This window comes from Pongo abelii, chromosome 1, assembly GCF_028885655.2.
Source record: "Pongo abelii isolate AG06213 chromosome 1, NHGRI_mPonAbe1-v2.0_pri, whole genome shotgun sequence".
Taxonomy (NCBI): domain Eukaryota; kingdom Metazoa; phylum Chordata; class Mammalia; order Primates; family Hominidae; genus Pongo; species Pongo abelii.
In genome coordinates this window covers 190,541,340-190,567,896 of record NC_071985.2, presented here as the reverse complement: position 1 = coordinate 190,567,896, position 26,557 = coordinate 190,541,340, and the positions used below count along the sequence as shown (strand labels likewise).

General features: G+C 41.4%; 1 pseudogene; it reads left to right on the top strand.

Moving 5' to 3' along the window:
- Window positions 1-4,401: 4,401 nt before the first annotated feature.
- On the top strand, window positions 4,402-11,914 carry LOC100451661 (V-type proton ATPase subunit E 1-like; annotated as a pseudogene).
- Window positions 11,915-26,557: the final 14,643 nt, after the last annotated feature.

The following is a 26,557-nucleotide window of genomic DNA, read 5'->3' as shown; positions in this document are numbered from 1 at the left end:
GGCATTTGGGTTTGTTCTACGATTTTGCAATTGCGAATTGTGCTGCTATAAACATGTGTGTGCAAGTATCCTTTTCATATAATGACTTCTTTTCCTATGGGTAGATACCCAGTAGTAGGATTGCTGGATCAAATGGTGGTTCTACTTTTAGTTCCTTAAGGAGTCTTCATACTGTTTTCCACAGTGGTTGTACTAGTTTACATTCCCACTAGCAGTGTAGAAATGTTCCCTGATCATCTCATCCATGCCAACATCTACTGTTTTTTATTTTTTGATTATGGCCATTCTTGCAGGAGTAAGGTGATATCACCTTGTGGTTTTGATTTGCATTACCCTGATCATTAGTGATGTTGAGCAATTTTTTCATATGTTTGTTGGGCATTTGTATATCTTCTTTTGAGAATTGTCTATTCATGTCCTTAGTCCACTTTTTGATGGGATTGTTTGTTTTTTTTCTTGCTGATTTGTTTGAGTTCATCGTAGATTCTGGATATTAGTCCTTTGTCAAATGCATAGATTGTGAAGATTTTTTCCCACTCTGTGGGTTGCCTGTTTATTCTGCTGACTGTTCCTTTTGCCATGCAAAAGCTCGTTAGTTTAATTAAGTTCCAGCTATTTATCTTTGTTTTTATTGCATTTGCTTTTGGGTTCTTGGTCATGAAATCCTTAAGCCAATGTCTAGAAGGGTTTTTCCAGTGTTATCTTCTAGTATTTTTCTAGTGTCAGGTCTTAGATTTAAGTCCTTAATCCGTCGTGGGTTGATTCTGGTATAAGGTGAGAGATGAGGATCCAGTTTCATTCTCCTACTTGTGGCTAGCCAATTATCCTGGTGCCATGTGTTGAAAAGGGTGTCCTTTCCCCACTTTATGTTTTTGTTAGCTTTGTTGAAGATCAGTTGGCTGTAAGTATTTGGTTTATTTTTGGGTTCTCTATTCTGTTCCATTGGTCTATGTGCCTATGTTTGTACTAGTACTATGCTGTTTTGGTGATAATGGCCTTATAGTATAGTTTGAAATCAGGTAGTGTTATGCCTCCAGATTTGTTCTTTTTGCTTAGTCTTGCTTTGGCTATGTGGGCTTTTTATTGGTTCCATATGAATTTTAGAATTTTTAAATAATTCTGTGAAGAATGATGGTGGTATTTTGATGGGAATTGCACTGAATTTGTAGATTGCTTTTGGCAGTGTGGTCATTTTCACAATATTGATTCTACCCATCCATGAGCATGGGATGTGTTTCCATTTGTTTGTATTATCTATGATTTCTTTCAGCAGTGTTTGTATTTTCCTTGTAGAGGTCTTTTGCTTCATTGTTTAGGTGTATTCCTAAGTATTTTATTTATTTATTTATTTTTGCAGCTATTGTAAAGGGGGTTGAGTTGTTGATTTTGTTCTCTGCTTGGTTTCTGTTGGTGTATAGAAGAGCTACTGATTTGTGTACATTAATCTTGTATCTGGAAAATTTGCTGAATTCTTTGATCAGTTCGAGGAGCTTTCTGGAGGGGTCTTTGGGGTTTTCGAGGTAAACAATCATATTGTCAGCAAACAGTGACAGTTTGACTTCCTCTTTACTGATTTGGATGCCCTTTATTTCTTTCTCTTGTCTGGTTGTTCTGGCTAGGACTTCCAGTACTATGTCAAAGAGAAATGGTGAGAGTGGGCATCCTTATCTTGTTCCAGTTCTCAGAGGGAATGCTTTCAACTTTTCCCCATTCAGTATTGTGTTAGCTGTGGGTTTGCCATAGATGGTTTTTATTACACTGAGGTATGTCCCTTGCATGCTGATTTTGCTGAGAGTTTTAATCACAAATGGATGCTGGATTTTGTCAAATGCTTTTTCTGCCTTTATTGAGATGATCATGTGATTTTTTTAATCCTGTTTCTGTGATGTATCACATTTATTGGCTTGCCTATGTTAAGCCCTCCTTGCATCCCTGGTATGAAACCCACTTGATCATGGTGGATTATCTTTTTGATATGTTGTTGGATTCGGTTAGCTAGTATTTTGTTAAAGATTTTAGCATCTATGTTAATCAGGGTATCGGTCTGCAGTTTTCTTTTTTGGTTTTGTCCTTTCCTGGTTTTGGTATTAGGTTGATACTGGCTTCATAGAATGAATTAGGGAGGGTTCCCTCTTTCTCTATCTTGTGGAATAGTGTCAAAAGGATTGGTACCAATTCTTTGAATGTCTGGTAGAATTCTGCTGTGAATTTGTCTGGTCCTGTACTTTTTTTGTTGTTGTTGTCGGTAACTTTCTAATTACCACTTTAATCTCACTGCTTGTTATTGGTCTGTTCAGGGTATCTAATTCTTCCTGATTTAAGCTAGGAGGGTTGTATTTTTCTAGGAATTTATCCATCTCTTCTAGGTTTTCTAGTTTATGTGCATAAAGGTGTTCATAGTAGCCTTGAATGATCTTGTGTATTTCTGTGGTGTCAATTGTAATATCTCCCATTTCATTTCTTATTGAGGTTATTTGGATTTTCTCTCTTATTTTCTTGGTTAATCTTGCTAATGGTCTATCAATTTTATTTATCTTTTCAAAGAACCAGCTTCTTGTTTCATTTATCTTTTGTATTTTTTTCATTTCAATTTCATTTAGTTCTTCCCTGATCTTGGTTATTTCCTTTCTTCTGCTGGATTTGCATTTGGTTTGTTCTTGTTTCTCTAGTTCCTTGAAGTGTGACTTTAGAATGTCAGTTTGTGCTCTTTCAGTCTTTTTGATGTAGGCGTTTAGGGCTATGAACTTTCCTCTTAGCACTGCCTTTGCTATATCCCAGAGGTTTTAATAGGTTGTGTCATTATTGTTGTTCAGTTCAAAGAATTTTTTAATTTCCATCTTGATTTTGTTTTTGACCCAGTGATCATTCAGGAGTAGTTTATTTAATTTCAATGTATTTACCTGGTTTTGAAGGTTTCTTTAGGAGATGATTTCCAGTTTTATTCCACTGTGGTCTGAGAGAGTGCTTAATATAATTTCAATTTTCTTAAATTTATTGAGGCTCCTTTTGTGGCCTATCATATGGTCTATCTTGGAGAAAGTTCCATGCACTGTTGAATAGGATCTGTATTCTGGGGTTGTTGGATGGAACATTCTGTATATATCTGTTAAGTCCATTTGTTCCGAGGTATAGTTTAAATTCATTGTTTCTTTGTTGACTTTCTGTCTTGATGACCTATCTAGTGCTGTCAGTGGAGTATTGAAGTCTCCTACTATTATTGTGTTGGTGTGTATCTCATTTCTTAGGTCTATTAGTAATTGTTTTATAAATTTGGGAGCCCCAGTGTTAGGTGCATATATGTTTATTATTCAACATTTTATACATAATAAATACAAACTTTTTACAGCCACTGTAAAGAAAGCACATCTGCACAGAGGCTCCCTCCAAGCCCTGACCTGTGCACTGTGGTGCTGGATTCCATATCCTGGATGGAGGGATTATTTTTTTAAAAGGAGGCATATTTTCACAACTTTTTTTTAAAAAATAAAATTAGCAGCTCTTCCAAAAAATATTTTAAAATACAACAAAAGATTTTAAATAACCCTTTGAGGTTGTGGAAAACCCAAATTCAAGGACAATTTGGCTAGCTGAAGACAGAATACAACACTGGGTGACAAGAACTGCTCTATTTAATAAGCATATGAAGATTTTTAATATGTTAGCAAACTTTAAAATCTTAAAATATCACCCTTTTAATTTCCTTTTTAAACTTAAGAATAAGTTTGATAAACACAAAAGACCTCAAATAGATCAACAGGTTAAGAAGTGTAAAAAACAACAACGAAAAAAAACACCCGAATCATGGAGAAGATTCATCAATGGGTGTTGTCACTGAAGTGATCAAAGAACTAAAAATTTCTTCAGTTATGACCTTACTTTTGGTCAAAAATCCCATGGGGACATTTGGCGAACATTTCAAGTTTTTTAAGATTCTTAGGCGGGATGGAGTTTTCAAAGCATAATACAACTTTTAGATTAAATTCTGCAAATTTGATTTCTTAACCAAGGAAAAAAAAAAAAACATAACTAGCAAACATCCCTTAGTCCCTAGGTGTTGTGCTCCCTACCTTCTACAGGAGCGGACAGCAGACAGTCAGCACCTGACTTGGGGGCACCTGCTGCTGCAGGCTTGCTGGCCTGCAGAGAAGGCCACTCCTGGCTCTCCCTGTGACACACAGAAGACACTTGTCATTTCCTGGTCAATCTGTACTTGTGCAGGGTGCGCAATCCTTCAGTCCTTTCTCATAGAAAGCTGGTTTCCTCCACAGGCCACCAGATTCTTCCTTCCAAGGAAATGTCAGGGTAGTGGGACCTGGAAGCTGCATTTTCCACCATAGGAGTTGGTTTGGACCAGCCACAGCCTGGCTGTCTGGGCCAGTCTGCTGGCTTGGGAATAAAATAATGCCAGGGGTGTCCCCAGTAGAGAAGCTCAACAATGCAGGTATGTGTCCTCAACTTATCTAGACATTCGGATTCTAAGGATAGTGGTAAGAAGAGTATATGCTGTAAAAATTAAGATGAAAAATACCCAAATACAGAAGAACATTATATTGGCTAATTTCAGATCCAGAAGTTCCATTTCTGCTTTAGCCACAGCCTCTTTTCTATTAGTCTATGTGATGGACAAGATGTGGCTACTAGTTCAGCCCCTCCATATTAGCTCTGCTAATTCTAAATGAATGGCACAGATATTAATACGAAGGACACTGTTATTTTAAGTCTGTTATTTGTGGAAGAGATGTGTGTTAATGCAATTGGTGCTAAATTCAGGGCAGTCCAATTTTTCCCAATAAGGTTTCACTTTCTGAGTCTGAGGACTAACCTTGTGGAGGAGCCAGCCTCTCCTGAAATCCCTCCTTCTGTTTCCTTATGTAGCCAACATGGTCTGTTTAATTCTCAATCAGATGAGCAAAAGCCTCTTGAAGAAAGATGAGAATCTTTGCCACATCCTTGTGGTCACAGTAATATACTGTACAAGTGCACATGATCAGTAATTTTGGGACTGTGCCCTGGAATGAGGCCTGGTCTTGAGTCTTATATAGAAACAGAACAGTGTTAGGCATGAGGTCTGCCCCCCTCTTTGCTCCTAGGGTCCGCTAGGATTTGTGCTATGGTACAAGAAATGACATAGAAAAAGACAACAAAAAAAAGGCACGAAATATTCAAAACGTGGGAGGAGTCTACCAGGCCACCCAGTCACACATAATCCTCCTTATTTTTTTGCTCTGTTCAAGAGTCATTATCATGCAAAGGTGCCTAAAAAACAAGACTGGCCAAACTCCAAGACTGGCATTGATTATAGCAGTAATGGATGGGCAAGCCCATCATCACACCAGGTGTGATTTCCACATCTTCAATCTTCTCTGCTGGCCTTCGGTGATTCTGTGTAAGTGGAGGGGTAGCTGCCCGGACAGGTCACAGTTTGCCTAAGTGCATATATGTTTAGAATTGTGATATTTTCCTGTTGGATAAGGCTTTTTACCATTATATAATGTCTCTTTTTTAACTGCTGTTGCTTTAAAGTTTGTTTTGTCTGATATAAGAATAGCTACCCTTGCTTGCTTTTGGTGTCCATTTGCATGAAATGCCTTTTTCCACACTTTTACAAGTTTACGTGAGTCCTTATGTGTTAGGTGAGTCTCTTGAAGGCAGCAGAAAATTGGCTGGTGAATTCTTATCCATTCTGCAGTTCTGTGTCTTTTAAGTGGAGCATTTAGGCCATTTACATTCTATGTTAGTATTGAGATGTGAGGTACCATTCCATTCATCATGCTATTTGTTGCCTGTGTACCTTGATGTTTTTTGTTGTTGTTGTTGTTTTATAGGTCCTATGAGATTTATGCTTTAAAGAGGTTTTGTTTTCATGTGTTTCCAGGATTTGTTTCAAGATTTAGAGCTCCTTTGAGCAGTTCTTGTAGTGGTGGCTTGGTAGTGGAGAATTCTCTCAGCATTTGTTTGTCTGAAAAAGACTGTATCTTTCCTTCTATATGGTGTTTAGTTTTGCTGGATACAAAATTCTTGGCTGATAATTGTTTTGTTTGAGAAGGCTGAAGATAGGGCCCCAATACCTTCTAGCTTATAGGGTTTCTGCATAGAAATATGCTGTTAATCTGATAGGTTTTCCCTTTTAGGTTACCTGGTGCTTTTGTCTCACAGCTCTTAGGATATTTTCCTTCATCTTAACTTTAGATAACCTGATGACAATGTGCCTAGGTGATGATCTTTTTGCAATGAACTTCCCAGGTGTTCTTTGCACTTCTTGTATTTGGATGTCTAGGTCTCTAGCAAGGCTGGGGAAGTTTTCCTTGATTATTCCACCAAATATATTTTCCAAACTTTTAGATTTCTCTTCTTCCTCAGGAACACCAACTATTCTTAGGTTTGGTCATTTAACATAATCCCAGACTTCTTGAAGGCTTTGTTCACGTTTTCTTAATCTTTTTTCTTTGTCTTTGTTGGACTGGGTTAATTTGAAGACCTTGTCTTTGAGCTCTGAATTTCTTTCTTCTACTTGTTCAATTCTATTGCTGAGACTTTCCAGAGCATTTTGCATTTCTCTAAGTTTGTCCAATGTTTCCTGAAGTTTTGATTGTTTTTTCTTTATGCTATCTATTTCTTGAATATTTCTCTCTTCACTTCGTGTATTGTTTTTTGGATTTCCTTGCATGGGGCTTCACCTTTCTCTGGTGCCTCCCTGATTAGCTTAATAACTAACCTCCTGAATTTGTTTTCAGGTAAATCAGGGATTTCTTCTTGATTTGGATTCATTGCTAGTGAGCTAGTGTGACTTTTGGGGGGTGTTTAAGAACCTTGTTTTGTCATATTACCAGGGTTGCTTTTCTGGTTCCTTCTCATTTGGGTAGGCTCTGTCAAAGGGAAGGTCTAGGGCTGGAGGCAGTTGTTCAGATTCTTTTGTCCAAAGTGGTGTTCCTTTGATGTAGTACTCTCCCCTCTTCCCTATGGATGTGGCTTCCTGAGAGCCGAGCTGTAGTGATTGTCATCTGTCTTCTGGGTCTAGCCACCCAGCAAGTCTACCAGGCTCTGTGGTAATACTGGGGGTTGTCTTCACAGAGTCCTGTGATGTGAACCATCTATGGGTCTCTCAGCTGTGGATACCAGCTCTTGTTCCAGTGGAGGTGGCAGGGTGGTGAAGTGGACTCTATGAGGGTTCTTAGCTTTTGTGGTTTAATGCTCTATCTTTGTGCTGGCTGGCCTTCTGCTGGGAGGTAGTGCTTTCCAGAGAGCATCAGCTGTGGTAGTATGAAGAGGAACTGGTGGTGGGTGGGGCCCTAGAACTCTCAAAAGTATATGTCGTTTGTCTTCAGCTACCAGGGTGGGTAGGGAAGGACCACCAGGTGTGGGCAGGGCTAGGGATGTCTGAGCTCAGACTCTGCTTGGATGGGTCTTGCTGTGGCTTCTGTGGGGGATGGGAGTGAGGTTCCCAGGTCAACGGAGTTATGTTCCTAGGAGGATTATGGCTGCCTCTGCTGAGTCACGCAGGTTGTCAGGGAAGTGGGGGAAAGCTGGCAGTCACAAGCCTCACCCAGCTCCCAGAAAATCCAAAGGACTGGTCTCACTCCCACTATGCCCCTGCTAACAGCACCGAGTCTGTTTCCAGGCAGTGGGTAAGCAGGGCTGAGAACTTGCCCCAGGCTACCTGCCTCCCAGCTGTGAAAGGAAAGGTCTTTAGTTCTTCCTGCACCTGTGGAGTCTGCACACAGGATTCACACCCTCCCCCAAGTTCTGGTCAGGAGGCTTCTCAACTATTCCAAATTGTTACAAAGTTCATCTGGAGACTTTCTTCTCTCTGTGGCATTTTCCCTGCATCTCTGGCCACCCTCTCAAACGAGCCCTGTGATACCAGGCAGGAATGGCCTGCTTAGGGACTCAGCGAGCTCCCAGGGCCTTTCCCACTGCTTCCTCTACCCCTGTATTTCACTCAGCTCTCTAAATTGACTCAGCTCCAGGTAAGGTCAAAATCTTCTCCTAAAAACTAGACCTTCAGTTTCCCTGGTGGCGGCATGTGTTCAGGGGCGGAGGATCTCCCTTTCCCACTTCCGCAGTTTGGGCATTCACAGTATTTGGGATGTCTCCTAGGTCCTGCAAGAGCAGTTCACTTCCTTCAGAGGGTCTGTGGGTCCTCACAGGATTCCTGACTTATTCCTGCAGTGGTTCTGGAGCCAAAATTCACCATGCGAGCCTCCACATGCTGCTCTGTCCATCAGACTCAGAGCTGCAATCTAGTCCTGCCTCCTCAGGGATGGAACTTGATTGGTTAGGCGTATGACAGGTATAGAATGAAAAAAGAATATATGAAATTTACAAATTCAGTTTAAAATTCTAATATAATTATGTTGTATAAGCTTATAAGTGAGACCGTTTAAGAGTTTAGATAGTTCTGAGTTACTTGAACAATTATAAAAGATCCCCTTAAACTGAATTATTATTTTGTATAAGTTCAGTTTATAAGTATACCATTCTATCTGTAAATCTATATAATAGATATATATATAATAGACTTACAGATAGACTAGTATACTTATGGACTGCATTTTAAGACATAAATAAACCTAGGTATTGAGTTTTAAATTAATAAATTAAATATTAACTTAAAACCTAAGCTCCTGTAAGTAGTCTTTTATTTTGTGCTCACAGAATCTGCCCTCAGACATGAAAAAAAAAATTACATGACACTATTGTTATCTACATTTAACAGATGAAGAAACTAACACTCAGAAAGGTTAAGAAGCCAGAATCAGCTCCATGAATGTCTGGCTCTAAAACCTGTGTCCCCACTGAACATATGGCTTCCTTGACTGACCAACCCCCTAGAGAGCCAGGTGACTTGGGAACAATTACATAAAATTTTTTGAAGTAACTTTACCAAGGTCTGATTATATGTATTATAGATTGATTTTATAGCTAAGCAGTCAATTTCAGTTTAAGGAAAGATAATTTTTTGGCTCATGTAGCTGAAAAGTCTGGTCTCAGACATGGTAGCTACAGACTGTGTTGGCTTCATTCAGAGACAGGCTTTCTTTCCCTTTGTGGTACAAGACTGCTGGAGCTATCCCTCTGGGCTAAAGTATAGCTAAAACATGGACTGCCTCTCTTTTAATTGTTCTCACAAAAGAATCATTGCGTCTCACTAATGGGTGGGTAATGGGTCCATTCTGGAACTAATCACTGTGACCAGGGGAAGGTGATGCTTTAATGGTCATGCCTGGGGTCAGAAGTTGACCCTTGGAGTTCGGGGTGGAGTTAACTATACCATAAACATATGGACTGAGAGTAGGGAAGGAGCAATCTTCCTTGAAAAGGGTGATTGGATGGCAGGCAGCCAAAATAGATGTCCAGTATAGTGGGCAACCTTACCTCTCTTACTTCAAAGTTCTTTGTAGTACCTCACTATATCATTCATATTTACTGCTGACATTTACTCTTTCTTTTGGCCAAGAATCATGATACTACACTATAACTTAATTGTGTGTCCTTTATTTCTCCTGTGACTGCATGTTGAAGGTAAGGGATATCTGTCTTGCTTTTCTTCAGCGACCTAGGTAAATGCTTGTCTAAATGAATGAAACCTAGATTACAGGCGACTGGGTTTGTTACTTAAGAGAAGAAATGTTGGAAAAGTGTTTTTAGGGTATTGTAGGTGGTAGCTCTGTAGTGTATGGAGGAAAAGTCAAATTCACTAAACGCTTATTGATAACTTCTTTTTGTTGGGCTGATCTCTCTTGGGGACAGTGTTCCAGTGGCTTTCAAAGAGCAACCAGTCTAAGCCAGGTGTGGTGACTTGCACCTGTAGTCCCAGCTACTCGGGAGGCTGAGGTGGGAGGATTGCTTGAGCCTGAGAGGCTGAGGCTGCAGTGAGCCATGATTGTGCCATGCACTCCGGCCTGGGTGACAGAGCAAGACCCAGTCTTAAAAACAAACAAAAGACAAAGAGCAACTAGTCTAGAGGAAGAGACTAGATGAAGGGTATTTGTTACTGTGATTTGGTTTTGGCCTAGATCTAGGTTATTATGGATTGCCTAGAGCCTTGGTAATAGATTGAGTCCTGGAGAAGGTTTGGGTTGCCATATATGATGTTGGTTGAGTTAAAGGTTGTTATTTTTCATTTATTGAGCATTCCTGTCAAATTCTTGACACTTAGAGCCTGGGGCATGGGAATAAGCAGGTCAGAAGACTCCCAGGATAGGCCCAGGTCTTGACTCAGGGTTATACCCATTACTCTGTTAACAGTGTGAGGAACCTACCTAAAAAGAGAGATTGAGATACTCACCAAAGCACAGACATAGGGGCAGACTGGGATAAAGCAGAGACCATGCTGCCAGGCACCCAGTGAAACAGTGCATTTTCCCAAAGACAGCATGACTCCTGAGATGGAAACATTACTGCCCAGTTTCAGAGGGAGGCTGTGAGGGGTGTCTGGGCTTGAGACTCAGTTTAGTAGAATTGCTCATACTTTTTACTTTGGCTGTGCAGGGGAAAGACATCTATAAAAAATTGTACTCATTTGGAGAACCTGACTGTGGTCACTTTGAAGCCAAGCCTTGCTTAGAAAGTGTGGAAATTGATAAAGTAAAGGAAATTGATAAAGTAAAGATCTACACAGGGATTTCCTCTGCCCAATCCTCCCACATTCCCCTTCAAACCTAAACTCGAGCCTGCTGCTCTCTGGCCTAGCATTACTCTTGCCATAGCTGTCAGTGATGCTGACGTGCAAAAGCAGATAAAGCATATGATGGCTTTCATTGAGTAAGAAGCCAATGAGAAAGCAGAAGAAATAGATGCAAAGGCAGAAGAAATAGATGCAAAGGCAGAAGAAGAGTTCAACATAGAGAAAGGCTGGCTTGTGCAAACCCAAAGACTAAAGATTGTGGAATATTATGAGAAGAAAGAGAAACAGATTGAGCAGCAGAAGAAAATTCAGATGTCCAATTTGATGAATCAAGCAAGGCTCAAAGTCCTCAGAGCGAGAGATGACCTTATCACAGACCTACTAAATGAAGCAAAACAGAGACTCAGCAAGGTGGTAAAAGATACAACCAGGTATCAAGTGCTGCTAGATGGACTGGTTCTCCAGGGTTTGTACAAGTTGCTGGAGCACCGAATGATTGTTCGTTGCAAGAAACAAGACCTTCCTCTGGTAAAGGCTGCGGTGCAAAAGGCAATCCCTATGTACAAAATTGCCACCAAAAACAATGTTGATGTCCAAATCGACCAGGAGTCCTACCTGCCTGAGGATATAGCTGGTGGTGTTGAGATCTATAATGGGAATCATAAAATAAAGGTTTCCAAAACCCAAGAAAGCCGGCTGGATCTCACAGCTCAGCAGATGATGCCAGAAGTCCGGGGAGCCTTGTATGGTGCAAATGCCAACAGGAAATTTTTGGACTAAGCCTTCAGGAGGTGGAGCACATTCTCAGCTCTCCTGCTGTGATGTGGAACATTCTGATATTTGAAGAAACACGAATGTTTCTGTAGCTTCCTCTTTACTGATCCAATATTGCTTTGTATTTATCAGTGATCCTCCTCTGTCACTAACGCCTTGCCTAATTATTCACAATGGTGGAAAGCTTCATGTAATATGATTAGGACCCACCTCCAGTTCATCTGAAAGTAACACAGCGTCCAGTTGGTTCTGCAGCACTAGGGGAGGGGGCAGATGGTGGTTGCATGGGCTTCCTGGGTCTCGGCTCTCCATCTGGCCTAGAGGTGATGTTTTTGGTGTTCTCAGCCCTGCAGTCCCCACTCTTGAGGCTTAAGGCGCATGTGGCACACCACTCCTTCCAACAGTAGTCGCTTCACTGTTACCTGTTTAGGCCTAGAAATTTTCTCTCATCTGTAAATGTGATTTAAAATCTAAGCCATGAATATGCTTTATTTATTAAAAGAGTTATGTGGATTTTTAAACAATGTGGAAATTATGTTCATGTTGTACTGTCATCAAAGATAAAAATGTTTTAAAAAAAGAAAACAAGTAGAATTTTAAAAAATTTTTAAAAATGAAAGTATGGGAAAATAGGAGCAGAGCCGGAAGAGGAGCCATGCAGACTCCAGGAAAGAACAGCTCATGTTGCCTTTCCCTCCTACCTCCCTGGAGGGAGGAGCTAGCAAGGGAAGATAGCCACTGTGACACTCCTTTCTCAGCATATGTGGGTCTGAGATAAAGGTGGAGGCGGACTTCTGGGAGTGAAGAGAGAATAGCCTACCCTCCTGGCCAAACACAAACCCTGATGCTATTATATCTGGGCTCATGACAGCTGTCCATTTCTCACCACTTCTATTAGGGTTTTCAAGAGAAACATAATGAACCTCTATTAGGGTTTTCAAGAGAAACAGAACAAATAGATTATATATTTGTTCTGTTTCTCTTGAAAACCCTAATAGAGGTTCATTATGGAAATTGGCTCACATGATTGCAGAGGCCAAGAAGTCCCACATTATGCTCTCTGCAAGCTAAAGAACTAGAAAAGCAAGTGGTGCAATTCAGTCCAAATTCAAAGGCCTGAGAATGAGGGTAGCTGATGGTATTACTACCAGTCCAAGGCTGAAGGTCTGAGAACTGGAAGTGGGTGGGGAGTGGTGCAGGGAACTGCTGGTGTAAGTCCTGGAGTGTGAAGGCCTGAGAATCAGGAACTCTGATGTTCAAGGGCAAAAGAAGATGGATGTCATGGCTCAAGAAGGGAAAGAGAAAACTTTCTTCCTCTTTTTTTTTTTTTGAGACAGAGTCTCGCTCGGTTGCCCAGGCTGGAGTGCAGTGGCACGATCTCGGCTCACGGCAAGCTCCACCTCCCAGGCTCAAGCGATTCTCCTGCCTCAGCCTCCTGAGTAGCTGGGATTACTGGCGCCTGCCACCATGCCTAGCTAATTTTTTGTATTTTCAGTAGGGACAAGGTTTCACCATGTTGGCCAGGCTGATCTCGAACTCCTGACCTCGTGATCTACCCGCCTTGGCCTCCCGAAGCACTAGGATTACAGGCGTGAGCCACTGCACCCGGCTGCCTTTTGGTTTTACTCAGGTGGACCCTTAATGGATTACATAATAACTGCTCACACTAGTGTCAGTGGATCTTTTTTACTCAGTCTGCTGATTCAAATGCTAATCTCCTCTGGGAACACCAGCATAGACTCACCCAGAAATAATGTTTGACTAGCTATCTGGGCATCCCTTAACACAGTCAAGTTGACATATAAAATTAACCATCACAAGCCTGCCCCTTGTGAACTTGGCATCCTTATGTATCTCCTTAAACCATAGCTATTCTCCAAATAATGACCATAACAAGGTCATAATTCCACTTAACATTGATACAACTATCCTGCATACAACAAAAAATGCAGTAATCCCTTTTCCAGAAGAGGAGGTAAAGTCTGTGAGTGATGTGTAGTCTTCTGATATCCCATACTTAAAATACTAAGATGTATTTTAAGTATTAACAATACTAGTACATAGAATACTAGTATAAAGTCAATACATCTTATGTTACATGATAAGGGATAAGAAAGGAAAGAAAACAAAGATATTTGTTTAATATATGTGTACATACACACATTCTTTAAAAAAAAAGCGATGAAATACTCATGACAATTACAGTCTTTTCTGTAACTGATGACATGGCTGTAGCTCATACTTACAACTACCATCTTCAACTACCCATACTGTATTCCCTTTGCCTTCAGCAAGAACGTCAGCTGGTCATGCTTCTTAACCTAGGAGACCAAGGCTGTTATGGGGGTGGAGGGGAGGTAAACCAAACCTTCATTCCTAAAGGTCTGGGCCATTCATAGTCTTGCCTGGTTTGGGTTGTTGTAGTTTTCCATTGACTTTAACCACAGGACATGGTAATACTGAGACACCCTAAGAGATCTCCTGTGTTCCAGACATATTCTTTTTTACCTCTTTTATGTCAGATTTCCCCATGGTAGTCTGGATCAATTACCCCAGCCAACACCGTGAGGCCTTATTGGCCTGTTGACTCAGAGGCATGAGGAGCCCAAAGTGGTTGGATGGCAGTCTTAACTTCTAGTTCAATGGAATTTAGTTCAATTGTGTCTCCTGGTAGAAGCAGTCCTCCCTCTGGATCCAGCAGAGCATACCTTTGTAGAAACAGGAAGCAAAATTTTTGTTAGTGGGTCACTAGGGAATTAGTGTGTGGTGCCCTTCCCATTTCTACCCCTTGTTTCCTGGACTTATAAATCCTGACTATGAGAGTAAGAGTACTGTATGTTGGACATTGATTCAGAACACATACAGCCTTCTGGAGAACCTTGCTTCTTCCTTGCAAAGTATTGTCACTTAGCTGGCTCTGTAAGTGAGTCTTCAAAAGGCCATTCCACTATTCCATCAAGCCAGCTGCTTCAGGTTGTAGGGAACACGACAAGACCGATGAATTCCATGAACATGGGCCCACTGTTGCACTTCTTTGGCTGTGAGGTGAGTTTCCTGGACAGAAACAATGCTGCATAGAATGCCACAATGGTGGATAAGGCAAGGTGTAAGTCCCTGAATGGTAGCTGACAGAAGCATTGCATGCAGGGAAGGCAAATATGTATCCAGAGTAAATGTCTATTCCAGTAAGGACAAAATGTTCCTGCTTTCATAATGGAAATGGTCCATTATAATCAACCTGCCACCAGGTAGCTGGCTGATCATCCTGGGGAATGGTCCTATATCAGGAGCTCAGTGTTGGTCTTTGCTCTTGACAGATTGAGCACTCAGAAGTGTCTATAGCCAGGTTGACCTTGGTGAGTGGAGGTCCATGCTGCTAAGCCTACACATAACCTCTCTCCCTGTCACTATAGCCACTTTGTTCATGAGCCCATTGGGTGTTGACATGGGTGGCTGGGGAAAGAGGCTGCCTGATATCCACAAAATGGATCACCTTCTTCACTCAGTTATTAAAATCCTTCTCTGCTGAGGTCATCCTTTGGTGATCATTCATATGGAACACAAATATCTTCATATCTTTTGCCCATTCAGAGCAGTCTTTCCATATACTCCTTCCCCAAATTTCTTTGTCACCAATATTCCAACCATGTTCCTTCCCAGTCCCTGGCCATCCAGCCAAACCATTGGCTATAGCCCATGAATCAGTATATTATCGCACATCTGGCCATTTCTTCTTCCAAGCAAAGTGTAGAACCAAGTACACTGCCTGTCGTTCTAACACTGGGAAGATTCCCTTTCAGCACTGTCCTTCAAGGATGTCCCAGAGAGGGGCTGTAGTGCTGTACCTGTCCACTTTCAAGTGGTGCCTGCATATTGTACAGAACCATCTTTAAACCAGGCCCAAACCTTCTCTTTCTCTGTCAGCTGATCATAGGGAACTCCCCATGAGCCCATAGGTATAGGCTGAGAGAGAGAAAGAAAGCAGTGTAGTAAGAGTGACCATGGGCATTTGGGCCACTTATTCATGTAACTTACTAGTGCCTTTAGGGATTGCTCTGGACTTACTGCGTATATAACACTTCTATATGATGATGGGGAGCTGCTATGCACACCCAACTTTATGGCTTGGTGAGTCGGATAACACCTCATCCATGATGGGCAGCCCAGGTAACATACATGGTAACTTGGTGGCCTATGGTCAGGTGTTTAGTTTCTTTTTTTTTTTTTTTTAAACTCCAGTAAGTCATAATTTTTATTAGCAATTTTCACACCTATAAGATCTTAACATAAATAGCACATTTGTAAATATTGACATTTTGTTTACCAAGTTCTTTTTTTTTATTATTATTATACTTTAGGTTTTATGGTACATGTGTGCAATGTGCAGGTTAGTTACATATGTATACATGTGCCATGCTGGTGCGCTGCACCCACTAACTCGTCATCTAGCATTAGGTATATCTCCCAATGCTATCCCTCCCCCCTCCCCCCACCCCACAACAGTCCCCGAAGTGTGATGTTCCCCTTCCTGTGTCCATGTGTTCTCATTGTTCAATTCCCACCTGTGAGTGAGAATATGCGGTGTTTGGTTTTTTGTTCTTGCGATAGTTTACTGAGAATGATGATTTCCAATTTCATCCATGTCCCTACAAAGGACATGAACTCATCATTTTTTATGGCTGCATAGTATTCCATGGTGTATATGTGCCACATTTTCTTAATCCAGTCTATCATTGTTGGACATTTGGGTTGGTTCCAAGTCTTTGCTATTGTGAATAATGCCACAATCAACATACGTGTGCATGTGTCTTTATAGCAGCATGATTTATAGTCCTTTGGGTATATACCCAGTAATGGGATGGCTGGGTCAAATGGAATTTCTAGTTCTAGATTCCTGAGGAATCGCCACACTGACTTCCACAATGGTTGAACTAGTTTACAGTCCCACCAACAGTGTAAAAGTGTTCCTGTTTCTCCACATCCTCTCCAGCACCTGTTGTTTCCTGACTTTTTAATGATTGCCATTCTAACTGGTGTGAGATGGTATCTTATTGTGGTTTTGATTTGCATTTCTCTGATGGCCAGTGATGGTGAGCATTTTTTCATGTTTTTTGGCTGCATAAATGTCTTCTTTTGAGAAGTGTCTGTTCATGTCCTTTGCCCACTTTTTGATGGGGTTGTTTGTTTTTTTCTTGTAAATTTGTTGGAGTTTATTGTAGATTCTGGATATTAGCCCTTTGTCAGATGAGTAGGTTGCAAAAATTTTCTCCCATTTTGTAGGTTGCCTCTTCACTCTGATGGTAGTTTCTTTTGCTGTGCAGAAGCTCTTTAGTTTAATTAGATCCCATTTGTCAATTTTGGCTTTTGTTGCCATTGCTTTTGGTGTTTTAGACATGAAGTCCTTGCCCATGCCTATGTCCTGAATGGTAATGCCTAGGTTTTCTTCTAGGGTTTTTATGGTTTTAGGTCTAACGTTTAAGTCTTTAATCCATCTTGAATTGATTTTTGTATAAGGTGTAAGGAAGGGATCCAGTTTCAGCTTTCTCCATATGGCTAGCCAGTTTTCCCAGCACCATTTATTAAATAGGGAATCCTTTCCCCATTTCTTGTTTTTCTCAGGTTTGTCAAAGATCAGATAGTTGTAGATATGTGGCGTTATTTGTGAGGGCTCTGTTCTGTTCCATTGATCTATATCTCTGTTTTGGTACCAGTACCATGCTGTTTTGGTTACTGTAGCCTTGTAGTATAGTTTGAAGTCAGGTAGCGTGATGCCTCCAGCTTTGTTCTTTTGGCTTAGGATTGACTTGGCGATGCGGGCTCTTTTTTGGTTCCATATGAACTTTAAAGTAGTTTTTTCCAATTCTGTGAAGAAAGTCATTGGCAGCTTGATGGGGATGGCATTGAATCTATAAATTACCTTGGGCAGTATGGCCATTTTCACGATATTGATTCTTTCTACCCATGAGCATGGAATGTTCTTCCATTTGTTTGTATCCTCTTTTATTTCCTGGAGCAGTGGTTTGTAGTTCTCCTTGAAGAGGTCCTTCACGTCCCTTGTAATTTGGATTCCTAGGTATTTTATTCTCTTTGAAGCAATTGTGAATGGGAGTTCACTCATGATTTGGCTCTCTGTTTGTCTGTTATTGGTGTATAAGAATGCTTGTGATTTTTGTACATTGATTTTGTATCCTGAGACTTTGCTGAAGTTGCTTATCAGCTTAAGGAGATTTTGGGCTGAGACAATGGGGTTTTCTAGATATACAATCATGTCATCTGCAAACAGGGACAATTTGACTTCCTCTTTTCCTAATTGAATACCCTTTATTTCCTTCTCCTGCCTAATTGCCCTGGCCAGAACTTCCAACACTATGTTGAATAGAAGTGGTGAGAGAGGGCATCCCTGTCTTGTGCCAGTTTTCAAAGGGAATGCTTCCAGTTTTTGCCCATTCAGTATGATATTGGCTGTGGGTTTGTCATAGATAGCTCTTATTATTTTGAGATATGTCCCATCAATACCTAATTTATTGAGAGTTTTTAGCATGAAGGGTTGTTGAATTTTGTCAAAGGCCTTTTCTGCATCTATTGAGATAATCATGTGATTTTTGTCTTTGGTTCTGTTTATATGCTGGATTACATTTATTGATTTGCGTATATTGAACCAGCCTTTCATCCCAGGGATGAAGCTGACTTGATCGTAGTGGATAAGCTTTTTGATGTGCTGCTGGATTCGGTTTGCCAGTATTTTATTGAGGATTTTTGCATCAATGTTCATCAAGGATATTGGTCTAAAATTCTCTTTTTTGGTTGTGTCTCTGCCCGGCTTTGGTATCAGGATGATGCTGGCCTCATAAAATGAGTTAGGGAGGATTCCTTCTTTTTCTATTGATTGGAATAGTTTCAGAAGGAATGGTACGAGTTCCTCCTTGTACCTCTGGTAGAATTCGGCTGTGAATCCATCTGGTCCTGGACTTTTTTTGGTTGGTAAGCTATTGATTATTGCCACAATTTCAGCTCCTGTTATTGGTCTATTCAGAGATTCAACTTCTTCCTGGTTTAGTCTTGGGAGGGTGTATGTGTTGAGGAATTTATCCATTTCTTCTACATTTTCTAGTTTATTTGCGTAGAGGTGTTTGTAGTATTCTCTGATGGTAGTTTGTATTTCTGTGGGATCAGTGGTGATATCCCCTTTATCATTTTTTATTACATCTATTTGATTCTTCTCTCTTTTTTTCTTTATTAATCTTGCAAGCAGTCTATCAATTTTGTTGATCCTTTCAAAAAACCAGCTCCTGGATTCATTAATTTTTTGAAGGGTTTTTTGTGTCTCTATTTTCTTCAGTTCTGCTCTGATTTTAGTTATTTCTTGCCTTCTGCTAGCTTTTGAATGTGTTTGCTCTTGCTTTTCTAGTTCTTTTAATTGTGATGTTAGGGTGTCAATTTTGGATCTTTCCTGCTTTCTCTTATGGGCATTTAGTGCTATAAATTTCCCTCTACACACTGCTTTGAATGTGTCCCAGAGATTCTGGTATGTTGTGTCTTGGTTCTCGTTGGTTTCAAAGAACATCTTTATTTCTGCCTTCATTTCGTTATGTACCCAGTAGTCATTCAGGAGCAGGTTTGTTCAGTTTCCATGTAGTTGAGCGGTTTTGAGTGACATTCTTAATCCTGAGTTCTAGCTTGATTGCACTGTGATCTGAGAGATAGTTTGTTATAATTTCTGTTCTTTTACATTTACTGAGGAGAGCTTTACTTCCAAGTATGTGGTCAATTTTGGAATAGGTGTGGTGTGGTGCTGAAAAAAATGTATATTCTGTTGATTTGGGGTGGAGAGTTCTGTAGATGTCTATTAGGTCCGCTTGGTGCAGAGCTGAGTTCAATTCCTGGGTATCCTTGTTGACTTTCTGTCTGGTTGATCTGTCTAATGTTGACAGTGGGGTGTTAAAGTCTCCCATTATTAATGTGTGGGAGTCTAAGTCTCTTTGTAGGTCACTCAGGACTTGCTTTATGAATCTGGGTGCTCCTGTATTGGGGGCATATATATTTAGGATAGTTAGCTCTTCTTGTTGAATTAATCCCTTTACCATTATGTAATGGCCTCTTTGTCTCTTTTGATCTTTGTTGGTTTAAAGTCTGTTTTATCAGAGACTAGGATTGCAACCCCTGCCTTTTTTTGTTTTCCATTTGCTTGGTAGATCTTCCTCCATCCTTTTATTTTGAGCCTATGTGTGTCTCTGCATGTGAGATGGGTTTCCTGAATACAGCACACTGATGGGTCTTGAGTCTTTATCCAATTTGCCAGTCTGTGTCTTTTAATTGGAGCATTTAGTCCATTTACATTTAAAGTTAATATTGTTATGTGTGAATTTGATCCTGTCTTATGATGTTAGCTGGTTATTTTGCTCATTAGTTGATGCAGTCTCTTCCTAGTCTCGATGGTCTTTACATTTTGGCATGATTTTGCAGTGGCTGGTACCGGTTGTGGCTTTCCATGTTTAGCGCTTCCTTCAGGAGCTCTTTTAGGGCAGGCCTGGTGGTGACAAAATCTCTCAGCATTTGCTTGTCTGTAAAGTATTTTATTTCTCCTTCACTTATGAAGCTTAGTTTGGCTGGATATGAAATTCTGGGTTGAAAATTCTTTTCTTTAAGAATGTTGAATATTGGCCCCCACTCTCTTCTGGCTTGTAGGGTTTCTGCCGAGAGACCCACTGTTAGTCTGATGGGCTTCCCTTTGAGGGTAACCCGACCTTTCTCTCTGGCTGCCCTTAACATTTTTTCCTTCATTTCAACTTTGGTGAATCTGACAATTATGTGTCTCGGAGTTGCTCTTCTCAAGGAGTATCTTTGTGGCGTTCTCTGTATTTCCTGAATTTGAATGTTGGCCTGCCTTGCTAGATTGGGGAAGTTCTCCTGGATAATATCCTGCAGAGTGTTTTCCAACTTGGTTCCATTCTCCCCGTCACTTTCAGGTACACCAATCAAATGTAGATTTGGTCTTTTCACATAGTCCCACATTTCTTGGAGGCTTTGCTCATTTCTTTTTATTCTTTTCTCTCTAAACTTCCCTTCTCGCTTCATTTCATTCATTTCATCTTCCAGGGCTGATACCCTTTCTTCCATTTGATCGCATCGGCTCCTGAGGCTTCTGCATTCTTCACGTACTTCTCGAGCCTTGGTTTTCAGTTCCATCAGCTCCTTTAAGCACTTCTCTGTATTGGTTATTCTAGTTATATATTCCTCTAAATTTTTTTCAAAGTTTTCAACTTCTTTGCCTTTGGTTTGAATATCCTCCCGTAGCTCGGAGTAATTTGATCGTCTGAACCCTTCTTCTCTCAGCTCGTCAAAGTCATTCTCCCTCCAGCTTTGTTCCGTTGCTGGTGAGGAACTGCGTTCCTTTGGAGGAGGAGAGGCACTCTGCTTTTTAGAGTTTCCAGTTTTTCTGCTCTGTTTTTTTCCCCATCTTTGTGGTTTTATCTACTTTTGGTCTTTGATGATGGTGATGTACAGATGGGCTTTTGGTGTGGATGTCCTTTCTGTTAGTTTTCCTTCTAACAGACAGGACTCTCAGCTGCAGGTCTGTTGGAGTACCCTGCCGGCTGTGTGAGGTGTCAGTCTGCCCCTGCTGGGGGGTGCCTCCCAGTTAGGCTGCTCGGGGGTCAGGAGACTTGAGGAGGCAGTCTGCCTGTTCTCAGATCTCCAGCTGCGTGCTGGGAGAACCACTGCTCTCCTCAAAGCTGTCAGACAGGGACATTTAAGTCTGCAGAGGTTACTGCTGTCTTTTTGTTTGTCTGTGCCCTGCCCCCAGAGGTGGAGCCTACAGAAGCAGGCAGGCCTCCTTGAGCTGTGGTGGGCTCCACCCAGTTCAAGCTTCCCGGCTGCTTTGTTTACCTAAGCGAGCCTGGGCAATGGCGGGCGCCCCTCCCCCAGCCTCGCTGCCGCTTTGCTGTTTGATCTCAGACTGCTGTGCTAGCAATCAGCGAGACTCCGTGGGCGTAGGACCCTCTGAGCCAGGTGCGGGCTATAATCTCCTGGTGCACCATTTCCTAAGCCTGTTGGAAAAGCACAGTATTTGAGTGGGAGTGGCCCGATTTTCCAGGTGCCGTCTGTCACCCCTGGAAAGGGAACTCCCTGACCCCTTGCGCTTCCCGAGTGGGGCAATGCCTCACCCCTGCTTCGGCTGGTGAACGGTGCACTCACCCACTGACCTGCGCCCACTGTCTGGCACTCCCTAGTGAGATGAACACGGTACCTCAGATGGAAATGCAGAAATCACCCGTCTTCTGCGTCGCTCACGCTGGGAGCTGTAGACCGGAGCTGTTCCTATTCCAGGTGTTTAGTTTCTACTAAGGCACAGTAACAGGCTAAGAGCTGTCTCTCAAAAGAATAGTACAGTCGTGCACTGTGTAATGTTTCAGTCAATGATGGACCACATATACTGCTGTGGTTCCATAAAATCATAATACTGTATTTTGTACTGTATTTTTCTATGTTTAGATGCATGAATACTTACCATTGTATTGCAGTTGCCTACAGTATTTAGTACAGTAACATGCTGTACAGGTTTATAGTCTAGGTGCAATAGTCTAGTAGAGTAGGCTATAATATCTAGGTTTGTGTAAGTAAACTCTATGATATTTGCACAATGGCAAAATCGCCTAACAACACATTTCTCAGAACATATCCTTGTCATTAAGTGACTCATGACTGTAGTTATCTGCCAATAATGGACGGCCTTGCTCCAAATCCTAAAGGCCTGCACTGTGATTCATCTATGCATGCCTGCTAAATAGGCTCCCAACAGCATCCCTATCTGCCATAGACTCACCAAGCACCATAGGATCTGCTGGATCATATGGGCCAAGTGGCAGAGCAGTTTGCACAGCAGGCTGAACCTATTATAGAGTCTTCTTTTGTTCTGGGCCTCATTTAAAACTAGCAACTTTTTGGGTTGCTTTGTAAATGGACCATTTTGGAGGCAAAATCCAAAATCCAAAGAGGCCCACCAGGTATTGTGCCTCTTTCTTGGTTGTAGGAGGGACCAAATGCTACAACTTATTTTTTACCTTAGAAGGGATATGTCCCACACCATTAGCCTTCTAGAAATTCCACTGCATAGAAGGCTCCTGAATATTAGTGGCATTTATTTCCCACCCTCTGACATGCAAATGTCTTACCACTAAGTCTCAAGTATACTTCTTGTTCACTAGGTCCAATTAGCATAATGTCATCTATGTAATGGAAGAGTGCGATATCTTGTAGAATGAAAAAAATGATCAAGATCCCTGAAAACTAAATTATGGCAGGACTGCAAGTTGATGTACCCCTGAGGTAGGATGGTGAAGGTATATTTCTGATCTTCCAGCCAGAAGAAAATAGTTTCTGGTAGGCTTTATAGACAGGGCTGGCAAAAGGCGTTTCCCAGATCAATAGATGCATACCAGGTACCAGAGGAAGTGTTCATTTGTTCAAGCAATGAAACCACATCTAGTATAGCAGGTGCAGTTGGAGTCATCAGTTGGTTAAGCTTATGATAATCCACTCTAATTCTGTAAGATCATTTGTCTTCTGCACAGGCCAATTAGGAGAGTTGAATGAGATGTAGTGAGAATCACCACCCCTGCATCTGGTGTCACTAATCTCTGCAATGAAAGGAACGCAGTATTGCTTCTGTTTTATTGTTTTCCTAGGTGGAGGCAGTTCTAGTGGCTTCTAGTGGCCTTTTCCATGATAATATCCCTCATTTCATTGTCAGGGAACCAATGTGGAGCTTCTACTAACTGCTAAGTATATCTGTTCCTTATGCATCCTGAAACTGGGGAAATAACTACAGGATGGGTTTGGGGACCCACTGGGCCCACTGACAGATGGACGTGAACTGAAATTCCATTAATCACCTGGCCCCCATAATCCCCTACTCTGATTGGAGTGCCACAGTGACATTTTGAGTCTCCTGGAATCAAGGTCAGTTCAGAGCCAGTGTCCAGTAGTCTCTGAAAGATCTGATGATTTTATTTTCCCCAGTGCGCAGTTACTGTGATGAAAGACTATAGGTCCCTTAGAGGAAGGTTGAGGGAAAGATGAACAGCATAAATTTTTGGTAGTGCACCAAGATCCTTCCTCCAGGGGACCTGGATTTCCCTTAATTCAAGGGGTTCTGGATCTGTAAACTGGCTCAACTTTGGGAATTCCTTTAGGGATTGTGACTCTTTTTTAAAATGATTTGAGTTAGACTTATTGCTCACCTGACCTGGAACCTTTCTGCTTATACAGATCACTTCTAGGAACACCATGATTAACTAGTCAATGCCATAAGTCTGCAGGAGTCAGGCTATTCCTATTGCTGCTTTGACTCTGCTGTCCATTATAGTAACTATGCCCACATACCTTTGGTAGTTTAGTGCTGCTACTTGGCCCCTGCCACCACATAATCTAATTACTCTGACTACCTTTGTTTTCCAGTTCAGTGGCTGTGATTCCCACTGTAAAATCTGGCCTACAGAGGACAGTGATCAAGGGTGTTGGAGATCCCTTCATAAATTTCATTTATTTATTTATTTATTTAGAGATGGAGTCTTGCTCTGTTGCCCAAGCTGGAGTGCAGTGGTGTGATCTAGGCTCACTGCAACCTCTGCCTCCTGGGTTCAAGTGATTCTCCTGCCTCAGCCTCCTGAGTAGCTGGGATTACAGGCATCCACCACCACACCCAGCTAATTTTTTGTGTATGTACTTTTAGTAGAGACGGGATTTCACCATGTTGGCCAGGCTGATCTCAAACTCCTGACCTCAACTGATTTGCCTGCCTTGGTCTCCCCAAGTGCTGGGATTACACCCTCATAAATTTATTTTTAAAAGTATTGTGCAAGATATGTCTTCTGGACTCTCTTTGTATGGGTTAGTAGGTCTTAAGTGACAAATCCATTGTAACATTCAAATTTCCCCAAGGCTTTGAATCCCTTCCTCTACATTAAACCAGAGAGATCGGGCATTTCCAACTTGCTCATCATGGGCCATCTTTTGATCCATGTTTCAGCCAAAAACCAAATGATTAAAGCACTTTCTAACTTCCCCAAGCGGCAACATTAAACGCAGAATCTCTGCTTAGTGGGCCCATATCAATAAACTAGGCCTGTAAAGAAGGAGCAGGATTGAAAAATAATAATTAGGCCATCCAACTTTATGTTCCTTCTGCCATTATTATATACTTTTAATATCCATTCCCACATGTTCCCTAAATTTATACTTATATAAGAAGAAAACTCAACTAATTCTTTTGGAATATAACATACCTTCTCATGAGCCATAAATCACTTTAGGGGCCTCCTGGGACTTGAGTCTAGTTAGGGGTATAGAAGAAAGAGGAGTGGTGGGGATGAGTCCTGAGAAGAATCAGAAGAATTATCAGAAGAATTATCTTGCTTAGCAACTGCTTTAGTGGAGGCCACTACCATCCCTCAGGCAATTTACGATTAATCCCATTGGGCAGAGGTAGAAAAGCCAGTACCACTGCAATGGGGGAGGTCATTTTTGTTGGGAGTGAGGAGGCCACTTTTGCTGGGGTTGGGGAAGCCACTTCTGCTGAGAGTAGGAAGGCAACTATTTCTGGGGGTGGAAAGAACTCTTCCACTGGCAAAGGAGACTGATCAGGATTTAGGACTCAATGTCTTCAGCTTCATTAGGGTCTTCCCCTAAGTCCCCATCCTAACATATTGGATGGGACATTATTTCCCAGTGAATACCCTCACTTCAACAGTAGGCAGGGTGTAAGGCTGCCTACTTGCACCCTGTAGTAAGGCTGGGTGTTCAATTTGCATTGTAATTCCGCCAATTACAAGATGAAATCTTCTGGTTCATTTGCAGCAATTTCAGTCCTGAGGTTATAGGAGATAAGGCTCTCCCTCAGGGCACATGTAGAAGCTCTTAGATCATTTATGTGAAGCTCAAGCTGGTAATTTGAATCTCTGAGCTCATCCTCCTCTTTCATCATTTTGTTCAGTGACATTAGGAGCAACCAACCAATGGCATTATATTCCCTGGTTTTCCAAAAATGTTTGAAAGTATCATATACAGAGTTACTTAGGTTTTTACTTCTTATATTTGGTAAACTAGGAGCATCTAATGCATATCTTTATAAATAGCTCATGCAATAGACTACTAGATATAGAGTCATTAGCATCCTGAAATCTAAGGAGATTGAAGAGCCAATTCCATAAGCCCCAAAACCAACTCAGCAAACTCATCCTCAAAATTCTGTCCCTCTAGAACGACTCTCAGTATCAAAATCTGCATTAGTCAGGGTTCTCGAAAAAACCAGAACCAATAGGATATTTACATAGATATTAAGGACAGATATATTATAAGAATTGGTTCAAGTCATTGTAGAGGCCAAGAAGTCCCATGATATACTGCCTGCACACTGTAGAAACAAGAAATATGGTAGTGAAATTCAGTGTGAGTTTGAAAGCCTGAGAACCAGGGGAGCCAATGATATAACCCCCAGTCCAAGGCTGGGGGCCTGAGACCCAGGTGGCTGCTGCTCTGACTCCTGAAGTCTGAAGGCCTAAGAATCAGGAGCTCCACTGTCCAAAGGAAGGAAATGGATGTCCCAGCTCAAGAGAGAGAGAGAGAATTCTCCCTTCCTCTACCTTTTTATTCCATTCAGATGGGCCCTCAATGAGTTGGATAATACCTGGTAACACTGGGGTGGGTGAATCATTTTTACTCAGTATGCTGACCCAAATTCTAATCTCTGGGAATACTCTAAACACATACCCAGAAATAATGTTTTACTAGCTATCTGGGTCTTCCTTAACCCAGTCAAGTTGACACATAAAATTAACCATTATATCATTCAAAGCCTGCCAGACACATCCTCTGACCCAGGTGCCCAGCTTGGGGGTGGAAAAGACCCAGTATAGGAAGTAAGTATTCTGAGAGCACATTCAAGGCAGACTTAGGAAACAAAATCCCAAAGGCAGCCAGAAGAATACTAATTTGAATCCTCCAAAAAGGTTATCTTCAAACTGGGTATTCATACCTGTGGATGTCCAAAAAAATTTCCAAGGAATATGTGAACATATTTAGCTTTAAGGGAATCGATGTCCAAATCCCGATCTTTACTTTCTACATGTACTCTTTTCAAAAACTTATCTTCCTGAGAGG